Source organism: Oreochromis niloticus, linkage group LG22 (genome assembly GCF_001858045.2).
Source record: "Oreochromis niloticus isolate F11D_XX linkage group LG22, O_niloticus_UMD_NMBU, whole genome shotgun sequence".
NCBI lineage: Eukaryota > Metazoa > Chordata > Actinopteri > Cichliformes > Cichlidae > Oreochromis > Oreochromis niloticus.
Genome location: NC_031985.2, coordinates 21,613,585 through 21,634,597, shown reverse-complemented (window position 1 = coordinate 21,634,597; position 21,013 = coordinate 21,613,585). Strand labels below are relative to the sequence as shown.

General features: G+C 39.9%; 1 long non-coding RNA gene across 1 annotated transcript in view; it reads right to left on the bottom strand.

The window, feature by feature from the left end:
• Window positions 1-17,611: 17,611 nt before the first annotated feature.
• The window catches only part of LOC112843576 (uncharacterized), a 42,385-nt gene continuing 38,983 nt past the window's right edge, over window positions 17,612-21,013 (bottom strand). Inside the window, exons 2-3 of the long non-coding RNA XR_003216021.1 lie at window positions 18,608-18,706; window positions 17,612-17,721 (exon numbers count right to left, since the gene is read on the bottom strand). This is a non-coding gene — a long non-coding RNA (uncharacterized LOC112843576). The remainder of the gene's footprint in view (window positions 17,722-18,607; window positions 18,707-21,013) is intronic.

The window sequence follows — 21,013 nt, the reverse complement described above, 5'->3', positions numbered from 1 at the left end:
GCCTGCCAACTGTACTGTTGCCAAGGGAAAGCGTGAACAAACCTCTGCCAGCATCAGCCTCCTCCAGCAACAGCTGTGCCACATATGCTGCCGATCAATATAAACAAACATGGCCCCCCTGCACCAGGGATAAGGATTGACAGGTATGATTCATCTTCTGTGCCACTGGTGGGAGGTGCGAGTAATAATAAGGAGAGATAGATCTTTTCCCATTGCGGTACGGCCACTGGGGTTAGTAGGGGTAGGTCAGAGAGATCATTCGCCCCCCAAGGTAACTGGCAGGGTTCCCCTCATAACCCCTCGCAGTTTTGCTGAGGATTAGAGCAGCGTGAATCCACCAGGGCTGTAATTTGCAGCGTTCTGTACACAGAGTGAGCAGCAAAGATGAATGTGGAACAGGCATGGATCATTGGTGCTGTGCCAGTCGCACTGCAACTGAGCATATTTAACAAAGACAGTGGGGAAGATCACAGTATCCGAGTGATTCATAACACTCTGCTATTTAATAAATACTTTGTAAGCTGCACCATTTCAGCATATGATCGTCTCATCAAGCGATTTGGGTTTGATGCATCTCACTCTCAAAAATAATGATGAAATTTCTATGCAAGCGCCATTTAAGGATTTTGATCATTGCACTGTGGTCCTTTGTGACTACATGACAGGAGTTCAGCGGCTTGTACATCACGTATGCCATTCTCTCAGGGGCACAGCTGAAAACACGGGCCATGGAGGACAATAGCTCCATAGAGTGGGTATGACGTCCCCTTGATGAAGAGTAATGGCTTGAAACAATATTTCCCCAAGGAGTAGAATTGAAATCTGAACACTGTGATATGGTTTCATCGCCATGCAATTTGGAGATGTCAGATCAGTTTTGCTGGGGCCAGTGTTGTATGATGGAGCAAAGCACAACCACAGGAGGAATGGGTAATATACAGACAGCAATGCTTTTATATGGGCTGCACAAAGCCTGCAATATCTCACGGTGAAGGGTAAATAAATATGGTATCTGAGAAAGGCATCCAGTTGCAAGTCAATCATTTTAATGTAAATGTTCTCTAGTTGATGTTGTTTCAAAGAATTCATTGACACGTGGTGTGTTTGGTCAAAATAGTGATAGCGTCCTGGAGAACAACAGGTTGGGGTTAGGTTTAACGTCATTCATTTTTCAATATATACATTTCTGTTCATAAGTCTTGAGCTGCCCTTCATGTCTTTATAGTTTTCTAGGAAAATGGGAAATAGGTGCTGCAACGTAGTAAAATGTGCAACCATACATAAATTTCATAATTCAAATGAGCTTGAAAGTCAATATTTGGTATGACCACCTTTATTCTTCAAAACACCCTGAACTCTCTTAGGAAAGAGTAATCTTCAGGAGCTCTCCAGGCTTCATGAAGGGCATTCAAAGCTCTTCTTTAGAGGTCGCCTTTTGTTCTGTTCTCTGTCAATATGATCCCACACTTCTTCAATAATGTTGAGGTCCAGGCTCTGGGGAGGCCAGTCCATGACTGATGACTGATACTTGCCTGATACTTTTACTGCACCGGCAGTGTGTTTGAGTTCATGGTCATGCTGAAAAATTGTTGCTAATCAAACATGTTGCAAATCAAGCACTTGCAGATGGTTTTGCATGATGGATCAAAATACATATTTTTATTTTTTGTGTCATAACTAGGGATGGGTACCGGTATCGGCATTGGTTCTGACATAAACGGTAGTAACCAGACCGAAAAGCAGCTCACATTTCGGTGCTTTATTTCGGTGCTTTTTTTTTCTTGAGATGTCATACACTTTGGATTCTAGCCAATCATTTTACCTTTCCAAGGATAGTAGGCGGGCCCAGGTACCTATGTTCTTTTAGAGCAGAGGTACAGATTAAAAATGCCCAAGGCAAAGCGGTCAAAAGTCTGGCTGTACTTCACAGCAAAAGATGCAAACTCAGCAGCCTGCAACAAGTGCTTTAAGGTGATACTGTGCAAAGGAGGTAACACCTCGAATCTGATGAAACACCTGGCGACGCATAGCGTTTTTTTTAAAAGCCGTATTTCATAGCTTCCTGCAAGACCTCACACCGAGCAGCACATCTACTGCGGGTGTGGTGCCTGTTATCGGACCCGGAGTTAGCAACATCCCCCAAGAACCCGAAGAGGAGAGTCCTGGCCCCTAGCCCTGACAGTGTAGCAGAAATGATGACGGATGATGATGGCAGCAGCAGCCGCTCTTCTCTGGGCGAGTAGCTTATTGTTGTTCGTGTGTCATTTACATTGAGTAGGCTAACCACGTTATTAAATTAATGCATGTAAGGTGAACTAGCAAACACCGTCGTAGTTACATGCGGCTGTCTTCTTGTTTGATAGAGCAGAAAAGGCTAACATTGTTATCTTTTTACAAAAAAAACAGCTAAACATGAGAGGTTTTAGGACAAAGTTTGTGTTTTCCATTGTTTAAGCACCGGTTCCAACCAAAGGAGGCATGTTCTATCAACAGAAAAGGCTAACTTGGTTATCATTTTGCAGAAGAAAAGAGACTGCTAAAAATAAAAACATAAGAGGTTTTTGGACAAAGTTTGTGTTCTCCATTCTTTAAGCACCGGTTCGAGCACCATTTAAGCACCGGCACCTTTTCAAAAGTACCGGTTTGGCACCGGTATCGGATAAAACCTAATCCTAGTCATAACCCACTGTCAAAGTTAAATGTGTTATCTTTGACGCTTTCTTAGATTCAGCTAAACTAACGCAAACAAATAACATGTTTTGTGACATTCTGCTAGCCACAAAGTGCCTAAAGATGCAATTAAAACATGTTTTTTTTCTTAGTTTCACTGGTCCTTTTAACCTTTTTATAAACTCAAGTAACTCATAGGTCACAGTATAGGTAAAAATATATACACTTAAGAGGTGGCTCAAAAACTTTGCACAGTACTGGAGAAGCATAAAATATTCTAGCTGAAAATGTGACCATATTCCACCTTTGTCGGTAACTTTTTTCAGTACATCTAAATTGTTTATTTTTAATTTCAAGTTCTCACATGTCTCCTAATTTGTCAAAGTAAATATTTTAACAAATATAAAACAGCCGTCTCCACTTGAGCTCATTCGCAACCACAAAAATAAACCGTTTACATTTAATATCCAACAACCAAAATTCCAACCAAGAAGGCAATGAAAAAAGTTGACACTTTGAAACACAGTGTCTCCTTAAACTAAAGCTACTGGAAAAAAATTAATAATAAAATGTCTTCAATCAGTGTTACTGATATCGAGCTACTTAATAATCAGGTTTGATATTTAGATAAGGGTTGATTGGTGCATTTAAATCAGGCCCATTGTGTGGTGTAGTCATTAACAAGACCACAGCTCTGTTGGAAGCCTCCATCACGCAGGCTGTCAAAAGTCACTGCTGACAGTTTCCTCTGGCAGCTTCTATACTTCACACATCGACGTCACCGCGAGTTACAGCAGCAGGGGATGAAGTCAGGTCAAGGCGATGCGCAGCGTTAAATTAACCGATGGGCTCAAACACTCATCTTACTGGCAGACTGAAAAAATTTAAGTCAGGCGAAGTAGCAATCATTGCTTTAAGAACTAGAAATCTCAGAAGAAACATGCTTTAATGGTAAACCACCGACTTCAAAACAAGCATCGAAACTGAATGCTGCTGCGTCTGGAGTCAAGACCATGGCAACAGCCTTTTTCTTGCTTTTCTATGACTAGAGCTGCACAGCTGTGCAGATAGTTTATTTGTTTACTTTATTTACCAGTCAATTACATTTTAATGTGACTTGCCTAATGTCCACATTCTGTCTTCAGATGTGGTATATGTAATGACTGTGATAGATAAAAGACAGTTTAATTATACTAGACCCTAATTGTGTGCATGCAAAGCCTCTATTACAGCAGCCTTGAATCTATACCATCATTGAGTGGGAATGAGCATAATTTGAAGTCTTTGTCTGATTGCAGATATCAGAGCTTCTTAGAAATGCGATGGCAAATGTTGCCTGTGAGGCCGCTAACAGTGACAACATTGGTAGAAATTTAAAATAGCAAACGTGCCGAAGCTTGACGACTGGTGTTGGGCAGAAGGACGGGGCAAAAAAATTGATGAAGATGATGCAACATACATTTTTACTACAGCAACAGCTGCTCTCCTTTATTTATCTATGGCATACACAGCATCCGCCCACACAGTTATCTTTCTGTCCTGCGCACAATCAATGTAGTAAAAAGTTGTTAAGGGGCAATAGAATATTCTAGTCGCTCCTCTCAGTCGCTGTGGTGTTGTTTTAGTCCCAGTGTGATGCCATTCATTACTGCCCTGTCAGAGCTCTCACGACTCGAGGCTCAACAACTAATTGAGATGACATTTTCAAATACACTCAGTGCTATGAGCCACCAGCAGTAACAGCCACACACGGAGCCCTATATACTCCAACGGTGATATAAAACCTTTATTAGAGGTTATGTCAACAAAAGTCACCTCCTGGTGCAGAAGCAACATTATTTTCCACTATTTTCTCTTCATTATTTTTGGAATTTGGGTGGTGTTGGTGGGGGTTGAGGGCTCTTCATTTTAGGTGCCCTTTTGATCCTGCGCTGAGAAAAAATCAGACCTTATTTGAAATGAAGGTTAAAAAGTAGAAAATGAGGAAATAGGAGTGAAACACGGAGAAGATTAATTTGTTTTTCCCTAATAATTGCACCATTATTACGAGTTTTCGTGAGAAATCCCTGGACTGTGTCAGAACTGTGTTTTCTTTAGTGATGCAACAGCTCGAGCTACACCTTCAAAGTTTAAAACAAGGAATTTGTATCATTTATTTTGGTTTTATTATTTACTCTGTGAGACTGTGAATAATACACCAGAAATTAAAATTTAACAATGGATTTTGTACTTGTAGAAATCTGGATTTATTCAGACTATTGCATTTTATTAGTTGTCTGCCTGCTAATAACCTTTACATATGTCTTTAATTTCTCATTTGAATTCTAATATCTGTTGATAGTTAGCATATATTCCTGTTGTGTGTATTTATTTTATGCTTTCTTAGATGTCTAATTTTATCCTAATTATATCAATAGCAAATTAAATACTCATTTATACTGGAAAAAATTACTGACCAAAAAGTAAAGTTTTAGTGTTTTTCTTATAAATCAATATTTTTTAACAGAAATGTTTTGGACAGAATTTTGTTGGTAAAACATTTCATGTTCCCTGCTCTGCTGCTAACATTTACAATTCACATTTCTTTTCTAGCAGGATATATACACAAGGTCCACCTCCCTATTTTGCCGTGAGCACTGCTTACAGTAGTGTATCTACTGAGTAGTGTATCCGTACGCCTGCTCCACAGTGTAACAGTTGCAAGCTGACACAAAACACTCTGTGTTCACGCTGCAGTGTTCTTAGCTTGTGTGGTCAGAAAGAGAAAAGACAACAGGACACAAAACATGCCTGGTTTTAATTGTAATATTTTTAAATTAAAAGTAAAAAAGAAAAACCCAAAACATATTACGTCAGTCCTGAAGAATGAATAAAATTACATCAGGATAATGTGGCTTTACATTTTAGATGAACATTTTTCTTTCCTTTTTTAGACCTTGATCTGTTGATGCAGAATGTCATTAGCAACAGCAGAATCTCTGCTTTCTATTGTCGGTGAAATTTGGATTCACTTATTTTGTGAAGAAAATACATGATTAGAAAACGTATCTATCTATTTATGCTTTTTATGACCAAGAATATCCAGCCATCCAATTCAGCATCACTGGACTAAGAATACCAATCAATACAATTATTTTAACTCAAATTAACTGAAGCTCATATATTCATTTTACCATTCTGTGCACTTGTGATGGTGACGTTTTTCTGCAGCATTATTTTCAGAACCAGTGTTGCATTTCGCTGTTGTTACTTTTTAAATTATCTTTAGAGATTTTTATGACCTTTCCCCTTCTTAGCATGTCTGACTGGACTAGAGAGTGCTCAGTTGGTCCACTTTTCACAGAAGCATCAAATAACATGTCAGAACACAATTTTTAATATGAACATGCTCAGAGTGTGAAGCATAAAATCTGGGTATCTGTTAACTGACTGGGGTTTTAGGTTTTGTAAAGCCAGCTAACATGAAAAAAGCAAGGCTGTGTTAAACCTGCTTTGTAGCGCAGCCCTCAGATGTCCGAGTCAACATTTCTTAGTATTTAGCTTTCGATAGAAGTTAATTTTCCAGCATAGCTCCAGCTGACATTGTAGAGCAGTGTTTAAGCGTTCCACAGTGAATCACACTGTCCATATTAATATGCAGGTTCAACAGTTTGGAAAAAAGTGCGATTAGCCACTAGAGAAAGTTTCACTGGTGAACACGCAGCTCGAATTAGCAGCAAGACAACATCAAGTTCAAATCACGTTTAAACGAATATTAGCAACAAAATCACAAGCAGTACCAAACATCTTGGATGAAATATTGTGCGCATACCTGAACACTCGAACACACACACACACACACACACACACACACACACACGCAGATGGTGAATTATTAATATATACACCCTGAATCGCATACGTTGTTGGATTCATCAGTGATGTGAAGACCCAGTAGACTTCCATCTGTGCTGCAGCCTGATGCTTTTACATGTTGCAGGAAAGTCTAAACTCTGGATCTGGAAAAGTCCTCAGTCTTTCTTCACTGGTACACTGGTGATCACAGTGTTATGGCAGTCCATGCCCTGGAACACTGGCCGAGATATAATTTTGTCCTCAGGAGAAAATATTATCACACATTATCATATACTGTCAATTAACTTTAAATTAGGCTTATCATCAATTAATTTAGCTGCTAACTAACACACACAGTTCACAACCACAGTCATTTACTTTGTAAAATAAGGTTTCCAGAGCTGCAGCAGACTGACTTGTAGCATCCTCCTTCAAGCTTTTGTCTTCTTGATCGTTCTTAATAGGAGTGTCGTTGTCCTTCGCTATCAAGTTTTCCCCTAGCAAAATGCCCGCAATTACGTGTATAACCGCTGTGCCGATAAGATTACTGTCTTTATCTAGGAGGATCAAAAATATACCAACAGTTCGTTTTGCGGGGAAATTATTTTATTTATTAGTGGATTGTGCACGGCTCACCGTAAAACCAGAACAAACCAGTTTTCAGATTATTTAATAAGAGCAACCAGGAGTCACATCTTTTACTTTGTTGTTTGCATTTTTTCTCAGCCAGAAACAATGGGAAAACATTAATGACTGAGGGTGCTGAATAATGATTTGATTAAAACAGAGACATGTGCGCACACACATAAATGCACCGCCACTGTGTCCTCAAAACCTGAGAGACATCGCACATGAAAGGTGCTCGACATCAGAGGGAGTCAAATTGGCCTTGGCTGGGAGGATTGGTCCAATCAACCTCCAACCGTATAATTAGTAATTAGATTGGGATTAGAGTCAACTCTGAGTGGTGGAGCGTGGCCAATTCAAATCAGCATATGAAATGTGATTAAATTAATAAGAGAAAAATTGAAATATTAATGTCCTCTTTTTCCTCTGGGTCTCAGTTTGATTGGTTTGAACTTTGGTTAATTATGGACTCACGTAGAGTAAAAACATTGTGGACTATTTCTTATTAAAGTTTGTTTTATTGCTGCAAATTAACATACCCTCAAAATTCAACATCCAAATAGGCCCATGCGCTAATCGTCTTTTAATTAAAAATGACACCAGAAAACACAAAACAGTCAATGACAATGCAAAAATATTATTTTGAGTTTTATGGATTGTCATTTAGTTGTGTGTATCATTTGTTTGTTTGTGTGATAAAGGGGTACACACATCCTGACTGTGACTCTTCTGTTTTTCTTTTCTGGTCCTTTCTGTGTCTCTTTCTGCTCTTGTGTGTTACATGCAGTGCCAGATTTGTCAGCACGCTTTGAATATCAAGGGGAAATCTTTTGTTAAGAAAGGTTAATAACATAAAAAATAGCAATACACAAATAAATAAATACCAAGCTCACTTATCTGAAAAGAATATGAAGTTGCCCAACCAGTTCAAAAACCCATCTCAAGCACAAAAAAATCTCTCTCCAGCTGATTATTTGGAGGAAGCAGCACAGTGAAACTGGAGCCCCTGAGGGTCTGTCCTTCCTTGAGACTGTCTAACTGGCCTTACCTTGAATGTTCGCACTTCAGTTTCCTGAAGTTTTTTTTCTTCCTGAGTGGAGGAGGTCAGGGTAGATTTCATGGTCTAACAGCCGTGGAAATAGAAGTCGGTGGCGCTGCGCAAATAGACGTGGCGATTTGGATTTAAGTAGCTGCAGATAATTTACAATCAGCTCCTTTTCACTCCTCCGGTAACAATTGTGTCAAGAGAGTGACCATTTGTGTCAAAAGTTTCCTGCATGATTAGTGCTTAGGCATTAAAAGGATTAATTCTTAACAATAAGCCTGTCATTATGATCCGGATTTTTTAAAAAGATTTAATAAGCATGGCGATCAAAAGGGTTCTTAGGGAAGGGTGACAACCATTCATTTAGTACGGACCTCCTTACCTATTAAGATCTCATTTAAAATTTGTCCGAATTCCATTATTTAAACTTACACTGTTCACTTTAGTAGGCCAAGAACAAATGCATTTGAGACTGTTTCTTTGGGAACCTCGAAGATGTATCCTCAGTTTTCCAGAGTAAAGAGGTTTACTAATTCATCCCATGACTTGCAGATTCATTATATATGGATGTAAACCTGTGTGAAGCGTTGTGGCATGAGTTTTTGAGCATGTATAAAAGATTTCACTCCAACAAGCCATGTAAGAAGGCAAGATGTTAAATATTGAAGAGACAGCAAAGCTCCGGTGCAGGTGTTTTGTGTTGTTTTATCTTGTGTTGCATTGTAGTAATAGGGAAACGCCAGGTGTGTTTTACAGAAATCTATCATCTTTAATACTTTGATGTTAGGATAGGCAAATAGGAAAAGGAGAGAGAGAGCAATGGTGGCAAACAGACAGAGACTGAGACGATTCCATGTTGTGAAAATGTGCGAGTAATTGTTTTCCCTGTTTGTCTCCTCTGGTTGGCATCTGGACAAGCTTCCTCACCCAGGGTACCTACATCACCTGGCTAACCTCCAACCACAAACAACTCAAATCAAATTTAGAAAACAAAGAGGAACTTTTATCATGTTTTAAAGTCCTGGATTGAATTGAATAAGATTATTTCCTGATAGCATTTCCATTCATTACTTTAGTGTCTTTTTTCAGCAATCTCATCAGCATCATTTGCAAAAAAAAAAAACAATTGTACAGATAAAATGTTGCAATGTGTACTTTTTTTAGGTACATGTGTTTCACTGCTTGCAAATATATCAGTCACATGGTGGGAACTTAAAGTAGATACGGTCAAGACGAGCATCACAATGGAGATGAAGCATCACTTAAGTGCCTTTGAATGTGTTTTGGTTGTTGGAACCAGACAGTAGTTTCACAAACTACTCATTTACTTTCAAACACAACCATCTCTAGGGTTTAAGGAGAATGGCCCCAAAAAGAGAAAATATCCCATAAGTGACAGTCTGGCCAGAGGAGAATGGCCAGACTGCTTCTAGCTGATGGGAAGTAACAGGTATAATCACTGGTTACAACCAAAGGATGCAGAACAGTATCTTTAAATACAAAACACACTGAACGTTAAATATACTCACCAATACTGGATAATAGAAGACTGGAAAAGCATTACTTGGTCTGATGAGTCTCGAGTCTTCTGGTGCAACATTCGGATGGTAAGGTCAGAATTTAGTGCGAACAGCATGAAAGCAGGGATCCATCCTCTCTTGTTTCAACAGTTCAAGCTGCTGGTGGTGTAATCGTGAGGGGGATAGGTTCTTGGCACATTTTATTTAAACATGAGGGCATACCTGAGAATTGTTGCTGACTGTGTCCATGCCTTTATGGACATAGCCTAACATCTTCCGATGGCTGCTTCAGGCAGGATAGCACACAAAAGCCAAATCATCTCAAGCTGGTTTCTTGAACGTGACAGTGAGTTCACTGTACTCAAATGGCCGCTAAGGTCCCGAGTTCTCAGTCCAATAGAGCACCCAACCTTTGGGTGTGGTGGAATGGGAGCTTTGACTCCTGGATGTGCCTCCAACAAATCTGCAGCAACTGTGTGATGCTATCATGTCACTGTGGACCAAAATCTGTGAAGAACGTTTCCAACTATTTCTCAGTTTGCAACGTAAAAGTTAATAATATGCAATATGTAATAAACCTATAAAGACTAGAGGGGCCTTTTCTTAATTCATCATATCTAATTTTGATGCTTTAGATATGTCTTGCCAAAAACACTTCTTGATGCATTCTTAGTCCAAGCACATTTTTTATTCATGTTTAAAGATGGCCATTATGTAAAATCATTATCATTTTTTTCCACAAAATTGTGACTTTCAAATTCAAATGCAATGGGCTTTCCCCCCAAAACACTTATTTCCATCAGGCACTCATCAGTTATTCAAAACAACAACAAAAAAAGTACTTTATGATTTTTCTTTTTAAACATATGAAATTTCAGTGCTTTTGGTGGCTTGATCACAATATCAGAAGATGCATGTCATTTTCATTTAAAAAGATAAGAGCATTTTTGCCAGCCCGTTTTACACTACATTTATTGAAAGAGAATGATTCTTGGCAGAGGCATCTATTATGTTTTATTAATAGATGCATGTACTAAAGAAGGAGGGGTAGAAAAACTCGCGCACTCCGCTTGTGGGACGTGATCACTCAGTGCATTAAAATGTATGATACAAGGGAGCTAGTGAGACGGTTATCTGTGCGGAGAAAAAGATGAATAAATATTGAAACATCTTTATAAAATATTAACGACAACACAAACAATGTAAGTAACTAAGGGATTTAGGAGTGGCCAAAGAGTCCAGTGGGGATAAATTTTCAAGTGCAGCAAAGAGTATGCAGTCTTTTAGACTTTTTCACTGAGGGGGAATAGAAGCAATTTTCTGAAGCATCTCAGATGAACTGCTTCGCAGCATGAGAAAATAAATATTTCTTTGAGATCACAGGTTTCCCCTCAGAGAGGCCCGTGTCTTTAATGCATCACTGGGAGACAGGGGGTGGGGGGGAGCAGTTGTGTATAAAATATGATGACTCCTGGGATGTTTGATTTATGATGGGTGCAGCTTTTTGATGCAATATTTACCTAAAAGAGTGCTTGTAAGAAGGGGACCTTTTTTCCTGATGGACAGCTAGCGAGGTTATCAATGGTCTCATTGTTGAATCGGTAAAGTTTCCATCTGTGTCCTGGATTTGCTTTGTCATCCTATCACTTGCCATTGCAGTTATTATGCAGTGTGTGCGTGTGTATATGTCTTAAGATGGTGCAGTTCATCTCATGCTTTTATGTCAATGCTCCCTGAAAAATAAATACCAAAGATTTTTAAATGTAGCATCTGTCCAAGTTCCTATTTTCAGGTTCGTGCTGTTTGTGGCATCAGTTTGGGCAAATTTCTTCACAGCCATTTGGTTAAACTTTAAATTTCCAGTAATGCATTTTTTCTCCCCTGCTGATTTGCAACTAGCTCTTGAAAATACACATAATATATAAAAGAAACAAAAGACAGTGGTATTGTTGTAAAAAAAAAAAAACTCACTGCTGAGCAAATACCTTATCAATAAACAGGCTGTGTTGCTGAAGATTGCCTCAAAAATGTTAAAGTGAAATAAAAAAAACTTAGCCCTACACTCTGCGGCTGACTGCCATGTACTTTAGATGTTTTATTCAACCTGTTATTAGTGATGCGTCAGTACTTTCTCCACTCAGAGCATCTGTTTTCATATTTTTTTACTTCTGCAATTTGATGGCAAGGTAGTGCTTTGGGAACACGAGAGAGAGAGTCCGTCAAAAAAAACACTTCCATTTCCTTATATGTATACATCATATATGTATATATTTGTACAATGGTGGACCCTCATTAAATACGGCCAAAGTTTCTGGTAATGAAGTTAATGCATGTACAAGTAAAAGGAACAAACCTCATGCTTCAGACTTCTCTAAAAGTTCCACTTCAACCATTTTTTGCTACTCTTGGCTCTGCCGAGAGTGTGGTTATCCTTATTATGGTTATTTCAGTCACACAGTTCTGGCACAGCATCCCACCCACAACGGACAAACAATCATAAGAAAGGCTTACAGAGAGATACCCATAAAGGGAGAGGCAAAAAAGTTGCCCTTTTTTTTACACAGTGGATTAACTCCGGGATTAGGGTTAGGCTGAGTTTATGGTAAACTTTGATAGAGTAAATTGTGACTCATGCAAAGCTACTCTAGCAGAATAAACAGTGAGTTTAGGATAAGAGCAATAGTTAACCTTTGAGTTTAGTTTAAATCCATATGTGGATGTGCAGACAAACCCCTGCAGCTCTTTCTGTGCTAATGGAATTTATTTTCATCAGCATATATTGACATGGACATACGCTCTGGTTGAAAATGTTGAAAAATATGCTGTTTTTAACTTGGCTTAATGAATTTAAAAAGTAACTGAAAGAAGTGGAGTTCCTAATAAGATCTCCAATTAGTCTGAATGTATGCTGAAGAGACTTTGATCGTAGCATTCCTCAGGCCTCTGGAATGAAAAGTTGAATATTTCACATCATAAGTTCGGTCACAAAAAAATCTATTCCACTCATAAAGCAATTTGCTCATTGCCAATTTCTTTGTAGCTGGCAGCTGGTCAGTACAGGACATCCAGGGTGCTCACTGGGTGGGTAAATCTCCTGTATGATAAACCACAGCATACTTTTTTCCCATCACTTGTCATTTCAAAGACCTCATAGTACCGTATCTCCCCAATAGAGCACTCTGCTCTCAGAGTGGTGGTTTACATGTGGTTCCTATGGATATTTAAAAGTAGAATGGGACAGCCTTCAGCTATCAGGCCCCCTCTTCAGTGGAGCCAGCTCCCAGTTTGGATTCAGGAGACAGACACTATCTCTACTTTTAAGATTAGGCTTAAAACTTTCCTTTTTGATAAAGCGTGTAGTTAGTGCTGTAACCCCAAGCCATCCTTTAGTTATGCTCCAATAGGCCTAGGCTGCTGGGGGCTTCCAATGATGCAGTGGGTGTTTCTAAGTGGTTTAGACACCACTATGGACTTAATCATTTGTAAATAATAGCAAAGAATTGTAGCTTTCCTCCTCTCAGTGGAGGTGTGCATTTAATTGGCATTCTTTCGGCATCTATCATTGTAATTGGATAAAGTGCAAGGTAAATAAGATCACACTGTCCTATTAAGCAATATTGGTGTCTTCAAAATTCTTTAAGATGGGCATATGTTAAAAAATGGTGCAGGAAGGCATTATGGAAACACAAAATTCAGAATGAAAACTGTTTCACTTGCATAAAAGACAAACGCACACAAGACAAGACACAACCCCCGCTCGCCCAGGTCACGTGTCCTTGTCCTGTCTCATTCCTTTCTGCCGCCACAGTAAGAAGTTTTTTATTCTCTACCAATCAAGCCTCCCTACAACCACCCCTGTGCCATTTAAGTACCAGGCCCTCAGGTGGGAGCCTGAGGGATGGAAAAGAAACGTGTCTGCGCGTCTCACGCGTAGGAGTCCACAGCTGCATGCCACGTCTGCTTCCCCTGCCTGTAGACATGCTGCCATTCATCGCCTCATTACCATGGAGGAGAGGAGTAGAGGATGGGTGAAGGTAGGCTGCACAGACTGCAATCAGCTCCCTGTTGCTGTTTTTCACGCACTGCATATCACATTTGAGATTCTGCAAGCTCCATAGCCTCCAGTAATAAAAGTTACCATAAGCTGACAAGTAAAACAAAAAAAACCAAAAACGTTTAGCTTGACATGAGTGTTGTGAATCACAAAGTTTGAATAGGCAAGCAATGGAGATGCTGTTGATCTCTTATTAATGTGTTATTACACTCACCACTAAATATCTGTTACAGTATAACAAGATCATTGACATTCGCTGTGATATGTTATGTAAGCTGTTCATGAAGAGAAAAATTTTTTCTACAGTCTGTACTGGTTATAATTGTATTTAACCAGGCAGGCCACTCGGGATAACATTAGTTAACAGGAGGTAGCATAAGAATAATGCAGGCGTCAAAAAAACATCCCTATTTTAATTATGAGTTATCAAAACAAGACACACACAACATTCGAAGCCATTTTGTTTATCAGTGACAGGATTTTGTTTAAATACAGTGTCTTAGATGGGTGTCAAAGCATACCAGCTTAGCAAATACTGTAACAAGATGGATTTTCATATCGTGGCGCCTCCTGTGTTTCAGCTCTATTTAAAGTTTGGCCATAAATTAAGCAGTAATGCATTATTCATAGCACCACTTCTCCACTCTCCTGAGGGAGGAGGCTGGGGTGTTGTGCAAAGTGGGGATCTCTCTTCTCTCTCTCTCTCTCTTCCTCTCGTTCGTTTTCCGTGCCGCTCTCTCTCCTTGACAGCTGTCTACATTATCTCGCTAATGGTCTGAATCAATGAGTTGCTCTTACACTCGCACATGTCAAAGCCACAGAACCGTACAGGTCTTTGACACAAAGTTAGCAGCAAATTAATGGTCTCTATGTAATGTGAAATTCAAACAAGCCGAGCATTATTGTGGTCAAAACACGCGTTTGATTTGATTTAAATGCTAGGCATCTCTCAACATTTGTTTTTCTTTTATTGTACTCGCGGTGGTTACGGATGCCAGCGGTAACGTAGCACCCTCCATTCAGGCAGAGTAACAAAGAAATCATATTTCAAATTCATAGGACACTTCTCCCTAATTTACTTGCAAACTGAAGCAAGCTGCAAAACCAATTTGCTCTCAGACTCCTGGTTTTGCACAGCCACATCCAACCAAGTGTGAGTGATAAACACAGAAATGAAAGGAGGCACGGTATAGAAAGAAAGATACAATATAAAACGAAAACCGCAACGGTTTTCTCAGTGAGCACTGGAGAGCCGAATGTTGTAAATGCAGAGTTGTGAATGTAGCGTGGTGTTCCTCTCAGTGGGTGAGAGGTGGATAGTGGACAGCACCAGGCTGCTTACTTGGGTCTACCATTGCTGAAAGGAGGGGGGGGCGAAAGTGTTGACAGCAATTTCACCACAGGGTAGGAGCACACACAGGGTGCCCCAGGTGCCCTGGCCTATACACAGTGTCTGATTGCAGTAAATTGTGGTGCTGTTTTTAGTACACAAACAAAACTTGCTCTGTGTGTGCGTTTGTGGAGAACGAAGGAGGGGCAGAGGAGCCTAATGGTGCACGTTAAAAGCTCAATGTGCAAAATGCTACACATATTAAGTTTCTAGTGCATTTCTGAGTTAGTAAATACCACCGGTAATGCGTGCTATTGTTGCTAAAATACTTTGAGATTTGAATGAGGTTGTCGGTACTGTGGGTGTGGTTTGAAATCTAAACTAAGAGAACATAATTGGTCCGTACTGCAATATTCAGATATGTGAGAAATTTGAGGAGAAAGACAGAGCCGTGTGCAGCTTCAGTTTCTTCATAAAAAACGAATCAAAATTCACTCCTTTGCTACAATCAAACTCTCTGCCTTTTAATCAGACCACAGCCTTTTACCAAAAACTATGACAACTTTAAAAAGTGATTACAGAAATGCATTGTGGGGGGGAGAAATGATGAAGCATGGCCGGTCTAATAAGCTGCGACATCTCATCTGAGATTCCCACTCCGTCTAACAGTGCACTTACTTTCCAGAGAGAGAGTATTCTCGTCCTATCTCATCCATCTCGCTTATGCAAATGACTGTCTTAATTTGGTTAGGGCGTAGAGTCATGTGGGAGATAGAAGAAAGTACAATCTTGTTTACATTAATGGGTGATGTTTTCAGCCCGGTTAACCAATTCAGAGGCTCATTTAGTCATGCTGAATGCAGGAGTGAGAAGAGTAATAGAGCACGTTTGACCACAATAAAGAAAGCAACTTGTTTTTTTTAAAATTAAAGAGTCAAGCTCTAAGCAGACGTCTAAACAGCCCTACAATGTTTGAATTTTCATTTACCTATGTTGGATATGTTTTCCAACTGTGAAGACGTAAAGTAGAAATCATCCATTCTAAGCAATGAGCAAAAAAGATCAATAACAGTCTGTAACGTCGCTGTCTTCGCAGCTCATTAAATCTCTTCTGTCACGTCTCACGTGCAGTATACGTGGCACAATGTGACCCTACTGCACAGATAACCATTGAGGTATGAACAATTTCTCCACAGAAAGTAACAATAAATGTCTTTTGAGAACAAAGAGCTGAGGCATAACAATTACAGCTGTCACTGACCCTCCTGTGATAACCACACAGAGTAAGAGAGCACAGGAGAATAATTGCAGCCAGCTGTATCCCAGCCAGTTTGCAGAGAATGTCCACTCCCTGTGATACATCAGTCTAATTTCTCTCTTTTTTTCTCATACTTTTACAGAAAAAAGGGGGAAAAGTAGATGATTGATTTTTGCCTTTTTTCACAGGCTCTAACACCAACTCTGGTCAAGGATAGCTGCCAGTCATTTTTCCATGTGATGCTATAAGAACATGGTTTATAAAAAAGCAGCATACAGAGATAATTATGTTTGCCAGTCTTTTATAGATGAACATCATTCACACAGATCAAATTTGTGAGCTGTGTATCAAATCATCTATCAAATTATGCTTCATTCAGTGAAATCCCAGAAAGCTGATTCTGTTCATCTAGACGTTGCTTAACGATGCTGATTAAATGATTTTTAAAATTCTTTGAAAAGCTAAAAATATAAATTTAATATTCACGTTTCTATATTAAAGTAAACAGCGGAACATAGTGCAGATATTCCAATCTGCCAGAATTTCTTGGATTTCCTGTCACATAAAAAGACTTTTTGCGATCACATGGAAAAAATGAAGCATAACTTTATACTTTAATAGCTAATAAGTGCAATTTAGCTAATAAATAGAACATTTTAAATCCTTTGTTTTAACATGGTTTGGTGCTTGTCTTTAGAACAGGTGGGATCCAGGCTTTCCAGGAAATCCACTTCATATTCCTCAATGCAGAAACTGCACAAGTTAAAACTGAAGCCACAATGAAAGTAAGCAAACTTAATATAAATGCCAATGGGCAATTATTATCCTTCTAGTGCCTGTGCAAGTCCTAACCTTTAACGCCACCACTACGCACCAACTCTCTCTTCCTCTCTCTGCAGCAATTTCCTCCGCCACTAGAGCCTGAGAGTAGAGTCACACCAGCACGCTCCACTGGGTCCTGTGAAAGGATGCCCAGTTAGTGTGAAAGGCTGCCTGAGGGTCCCAGTGCACATGTGTGTGGGTATGTGAGTGTGTGGGCAGGTAAGTGGACAGCCACTTTATTGGCTTGTAGCAATGCCAGCTTACTTGTGCACTCTGATGGGTGTGACATTCACCTTGCACGCTGCTGTGGCCATTCGCTCTCAAACAGCCACATGTTCAATCAAGCGTAAGAGGAAAACTCTTGGTTTGTGCTTCTCTCACAAACATTTAGATACTTTTGCAGACAAATACACATGCATGTGGGTTTTTTTAATTTTCTTTACTGAGACTTGAGGACTGAATTTGCAGAATTAGGGTTAGGGTTATGTATTATGCATTTTAAACTGGTGGCAGCAGAGGGGGAACACTGACGCCAGGACTTCCACCTTCAATCCAAAGAGTCTGTGAAAAAGAAAAGATATCTGGACATGAATATGCAGAACCTGCTGGCGAGAAACCTGATTTTTGGTACTGAAGCGTTCTGCGTTCAGTGCTCCTAGTTGCAATGCCCGTCAGATTGGAGCAGGCTTTTACTGCACGCAGGTAAGAGCAAAAGAAGCACCACATTTTCCTAAATCCTTTTCTAAAGATGAAAAAAACTAAAAACACTGGCTATCATCAAATAACAGTTTAAATTTATATTCAGTTTTTAACTTAACTGATTGATGAAAGGACGGGACTGGAAGTCTGGGCTTAAACGTCAGCTGTCTCCACAGAGAGCTCGTAAATACTGACTGATCCTCAGAGCATCAGTCAGTATTTAGGGATAAATTTCCAAACTAGTGAACTATAAATGCAAGTTTGTAGTGTTAACAAGAGCAATGATAAGCAACATGATGTGATAAATACAGCAAATGTAGTTTATTAAATGTAGTAAAGTTCCAGTACTATACATACTTAGACACTGGTAGCTATATGAGACATCAAAGTCAAAATGTTAAACTTTGTTGTCTACCAGAAAATTTTAGGGAAGTGGGTTGAATGTGATGTGTGCCTTATGTACAATTTTCAAAAACTAACTCACACTTACAGGCACTCACACTGTACAGCACATGACGTGTGCCCACACACACACACACACACACACACACACAGAATCCCACCTTGCTGAACTTCTCAGTAAGTCATATTCTGATGCTGTGCTGTGTGTCATTTTAGCAGCCTAGAGGCGACGGCTGAACTCTTCTGATTCGATATGCAAAGAAAATACTTTTGGCAGAAAGAGCTGCAGTTTGAGACCAAGGTGTTGTTCAGTCTTATTCCTCACACAGACATATTCTTGTTATACCTTCAGATCTCCTTCAAGCGTGCTGCTTTGGGCCATCGATGTACATATGAGCTGAAATTCATTCCTTGAAATTCCTCTTGGTTTCACCTCCTGCGGATGCTAAAATGCAAATGAGCAAAAGTTAGAGGAAATAAAGTGATAACGTGAAAAGCCGGAGATGATGGATAGTTGCTTTCATTAAAAAGTAAGTGTGATGGAGCCCTTTGACCAAGCTATTTCAACACATCAGTCATTATTGAGGGCTCATTTGTCAATTTTACATCAACACACGCTAGCTGTTTTCTCGCTTCTCTATGTGTTGTATCAGCCCACGCGGCTCCTCGAAGCCTCGCAGTGTCTCTGTGTGAGCATTGGAGCCATCTGTTGGGGTAAACGTGTTGTCAGAAACAGCGAAAGTGAGATGACAGGGAAAAGACGCTCACCCCGAGGCACTTCCTCTGTCATCACTCCAAGAATCCCACTGTGCAGACCATGAACATTAACTTCCCAAAGCACTCTGGGTAATCACTTTCTGCCTCGCACTAGCCAAAACAAAGATTGCAGGGGATTTTCTGATGCACACAGTTGGCACATGGAGCAGGAACTGACAGTGAATGAACACTTCATTCAAGAATGTTTTATATAAACAGCAAGTGTTGAAAATCGGGGAGATGTGAAATAGACAAAGCGACTTAATTTGGGGAGAGATCAGCATGGCAGATCTTTTGTTGATGCTCATGCTAATGAATGCTTACAATGAAACCATACCAAGCTCTAGTAAGTATTTACGTCCCTGCGGGGCGATATTTGACATCAAAAGGCAATCTGTAGCTCAATGCTAAGTGAGTGTATCAATGCTCTAATCCACTCAAAGTTTATTTTTCTTTTCTGATATAAAAACCAGCAGTATTGAATCATCTGCCACGGTACAGAACTGATGTATGAGTAAACTGACAGGCAGCTGCTGAGGGGATAAACAGGTAGAGAGACAGGAAGAAAGACACCCTAACAAAGAGATTCACACACACACACACACATCCAGCTCATTCAGCAGCACTGGCCAATTTATTTTCTTCAAACTCCATCTGGACGTGAGACAAATAGAGTCATCTGCCGGCCAGTGAGGTGACTATAATTTGTTTGCCTGCACGACTGTAATATTCGGTTTCTCTCCAGGTTAAAACGCAATTACTTCCTAGCAAACACGACTCGGCTAAATCGGCCACAAAGCCCAGTCCAGCCATCTGTTGCTTTCTTGTATCAGGATGTAAGCATGGCTGGAAAAATGGCTCCCAATTAGACGTTCCACAGACGAGATTATCGGCCCTCGTCTGATGCATGTATACGCGTTTGTATGTCAGCAAACAACCACAAGCATACAAAGCTCATAAACATGCCTGCCAAAATGTATGCACATACCAAACGCACACACAAGCAGACAAGCATACACATGCAGAGCAAAGCCTCGGCGTGATTTAAAGTCTGCAATCTGGTAGAAAAACGGAGCAGCTTAGATTTGCTTTCTGTGATATGACTCGATACATATGGAATGTGTTTTTTTCCAAACTCGGCTGGGTGCCCAATCACCTGAAAGTGTCTTCTCTTCAGTTTTTGCTTGTGCAAAACTGTGAACTTCAGCCGGAGAAGTAACTTTTGAGCACCGATCTTCCACACCCACAAGAGCCTCTTGCGTCTGCCGATTGCCCTGCTTTCAGATATTTTGTGCTCACACACGTCCAAAAAAAGGCTCCAACATTTTTTTCTAACATATCATTGAAAGGAAACTTGAATTTTAAAGATGAGCACTGCGGTATTGCTTAAATTAACTTAAAATGCTATGACCGAGAGCTAAAAACATAATTTGTTCATTAGATTTGCAGTGTTGTTTTTAACGCCAAGAATCGGGAGAGAAACACCAGTGGGATGTTGTTAGGTTTTGTTATACATTTGGCACAGACATAAAGAGTCCTCACACTAACAGCAATCAGCCCCAGCACTTCCAGCCCTTTGTGTGTATAAACCAAGGCAAGAAATCGCCCCTTTCTCATCCCAAATTACACCTTCTTTGGGTGCAGCCCATAAAGAAATTAAATAAATACAATATGCAAAACCATGCCTAAGCTAATTAGCAGCAGGCTCCCTCACAATGAATGAAGAATACAATTAATCAGTGTGTGTGTGTGTGTGTGTGTGTGTGTTTAGGGGGTTGCCGATGAACATATTACTGATGCTCCCTTTGGTTTGGCCCTGCTAATCTTCAGCCCCGTGTTTTTATTTGACAACATTGTTCTGTAAAATGTACATGCTCACAGTTTTGCATACACATAAAAAGAGGCAGTGTGGGTTTATTTTAAATGCCATTCTTACAATAGATAATGCATTAGGGAAAGTCTGCTATTTTTAATCGCATTTCCATCCCCCTCCCGA